The sequence below is a fragment of the Apaloderma vittatum genome, unplaced genomic scaffold (genome assembly GCF_000703405.1).
Source record: "Apaloderma vittatum isolate BGI_N311 unplaced genomic scaffold, ASM70340v1 scaffold32229, whole genome shotgun sequence".
In the NCBI taxonomy this organism is placed as follows: Eukaryota; Metazoa; Chordata; class Aves; order Trogoniformes; family Trogonidae; genus Apaloderma; species Apaloderma vittatum.
In genome coordinates this window covers 6,046-9,370 of record NW_009736398.1, presented here as the reverse complement: position 1 = coordinate 9,370, position 3,325 = coordinate 6,046, and positions in this window count along the sequence as shown.

The window sequence follows — 3,325 nt, the reverse complement described above, 5'->3', positions numbered from 1 at the left end:
CTTGAGAGACAGTATTGAGCAGTGTTGATTCTTCTTACCTGTATTTATGTAAGGTGGGTTTTAAATGGAAAAAAAAAAAAAGGTCAATACATAAAAAGTGAAACACCTAAATGTTGCCTAGTCAGACAGAAAAACATTTTACCTAACAAAATGTTGACCTTGGAGTATGTCAGAGTAACCCAAAGAAAACACAGAATGTAGTTGTAAGCCTGTTTCAGTGAACTGAGTCTTTCTCTGAATGAATTGGGAAGGATTTTTGTATTCACCAGGTCAGAGATCCTGCATTAATTAAGACTTTTGAATTGGGAAGGGGTTTTATGTTTGTCAGGATAGAGTTCTTGAGTTAATTAAGACTTTCTAACAGCTTTTCAGGTGAAAGGAGAAGGAGAATGGCAGGCTTTTTAGTATGACTTTGAAATTCAGCAAACTTGCTATCCTTTTGTTGTCTTATTTATTTTAAACCTTTATACAGAACTATATAGAAGATGCTTATATATAAGCATCTTGTAAATGCTTAGTTTCATTTTAGCCACAATTGGTTTGCACATTTCAAAGCAACGCATTGAACAGCAAAGAACTGGATCCCCATAGGTGTGGTAATCCTGAAAATGGGGACAATGGAAAGCAACGTGTCCGATCTGTTGATAATCAAGTTCTGAGAACCCAGCAGGGCACAGGCTGCCTCTCCTCTGGGTTGTACCAGTTAGGTTGGGAGGTGGTAACTCAGGATTTGGAGGAGGTGGACAAGAGAGTTCTTTGCTCACCAGTGGGTTCATCTAAATTAGCGATTTTGTGCAGATCCAAAGCTCACTTTTGAAATGACTCTGCCCTTAGCCCCTGCTTGCTGTGCTTTAATTAGCATCACAAGGTATATGAGCCCAGTTACTCTCAGGTGAAACTAAAGCAAAAAGTATGTTCTAGCAGGATACCTAAAGTGCCAGAAGGCAACCCCTACTTACCATCCAGGTTTGGGGATGAAATTAGACATTGTCCAAAAATTAACATCCACTTCCCATGCCTGTGGATGTTGGGTTCTCAGCAGTAACAGTTTTGCTCACAGAGCTCCTCTTTCTGGGCTGCACTCCTTGCTAATGTAGATAGAAACTAGCTCATCTGGAGGAGCTCCCTGGCATGCTGCAAGGAGTTGGGTGAGGATCAAACCTGAAGGGGTTTAAGAAAAGCTTGTATTTAAGCATGTATGGAATTCATTTGGGGGTTAGATAATTACTCAACCTGGAAAAAATGCACCATTCCATCTATCTCCATATAATTTCCCAGCAATGACACCCTGACGGGCTCTTTTCTTGGAACTGATGTCCTAGTATCATCAGTGGTACCAAAGACAAAATTAAGGTGCTTTGACTTAATAAATGAGTAGGTGCATTACTTTTTTTTTTATTTCCCTCAGTCTTTGTATGTTTTGCTCTGTTCAAAAACACAGGGATAAAATTAAGTCTTGCCACGTGGCAGGGGACAAAGTCAGTAGGGGGGAAATTAGTTCCAGCTTTTGACAAATACATTGTAAGGAAAAATTATTTGCTTAATAAAACTATAGCGATTACTTCACTTGCTGTTTGACTTTAAGCATGTAGTGTGAATATGCCAGGAATGCAAGATCGAGTCTCCAAACCTACATGGAGGGGTTTATAGACTAAAGAAAACTGGAGCTTGACATCACAAGGAATTTAAACCAGTATAATCCAAGATGTAAACTGTCACACAGAAATGGCTTCAAATTTAAGTTAAATTATCCCTCTTCCATATGGTCTTGTAACAATGCCTCTAGTCTTGAACAATAGGTACAGTTTCTTATTACATTCTATGGGACAATTTTAAAAACTGTAAAAGATTATTTTAAGTTCTGTGGAACTCTTCCTTCCATGAGCATGTGGATGCGATTACTTCGTGAACTCCAAGGCTGCTCATTCTTATACTGAAAAATTGAGCTTTTTTGCATGTCTTTCTTCTCAAAAAGAGAGTTGCATAACCTACACAATCTCGCAGGATAAGAAATAAGTTTTCGTCTTTGCTAAAATTTTTTGGTTCCTTTGATGTTACTTTTCAGTTTGCTTTTCTGTGTTGGTAAGAATAAATTATCTAGAGAGAGGAAAACAGTAGCTATAACATGTTTCAGGTTTGTTTAGACTTTTGCACATCAGTGTTGGAAACAAGCTGGTGAAATACAGACTAAATGAATTTATCATAAGGTGACCACTGAAGGGGAATAGCACATTGTATAGTTATCACTGAGTATTTGTCAGATGTGATGATGATTCAAGAAGGACCTTTTAGGATTCTGCTCTGCTATACCTTACAGTATTTGTTAATAGGTTGCTAGACTTTCTAGCCCTCTCCAGAAGCCATCTGTTTAAATTTGAGACACAAAACTACTGAAACACAAAGGAATGGGTTAAAATTTATGATGCTGGACTTGCAGTGTATTTGGAAAACTGAAAATGAGCACAATTTGAGAAGATTGCTTAGTGCTCAAAATTCTCTTGGAAAAAATAGATGAAGTGGGTATACAACATGCCACTCTCTAAGGAGGCAGGTGTGGGGGAGATAAATAGATTATATAAACATGGATGAAGAAAATGAATGGCCAGGCAGCTGTATGGCCCATGAGAATCCAGGCAATATGTCGAATCACATACTGAATGTATCTTCCTGCTAAGACTGTTGACATCTGGAAGGCTGACAACGTGGTTTTCATGAAATATAGGTGGTGAGGTGCAGAGCTCAGTTTGGAGCATTGTGCTTTAAGAGAAACCTACATAGATTGGGTAGATTTCAGAAGAAAAACAAGGAGAAACTGAGTATTAGCAATGTGACTAGGAAGAAAGGGCTGAAGTTTGTGCAAATGTGCATGAGAAATCCTTGCGGGGAGAATGGGGACATCTCATTCTTTGCAGTCACTTGGAGAAGGGCAGGAAACAGCTTCTTGTATTTGTTGGGTAAGAGGAAACAACTTAGAAACTTGATATGGTGATAGCACTGGAACAGACATCTCAGCGAGCTGAGTAATAGCTGTTGCTGGAAATTGAGAACAGGACAGACGTGCACATCGGAGATGGTTTAAGTGTACTTGGAGAGAGATGAGAGAGCTCAACAGCTCAACCAACTCTGTTTCTCATTCTATATGCTCTTGATTGGAAAAGGTTGAAAAATTGCACAGGTATCTCCACTGAGCAACCCTTCTGCCTCTGGCGGGCTTGGCCACTGCAGCCGTGCACAAGTTTGCACAGTGAGTTTTGTTCCAGCTGCCTCTTCACTATCATGGGCGCTCCAATTCTTCCGAGCCCTCTGGAGCTGGAAGGAACCAAGG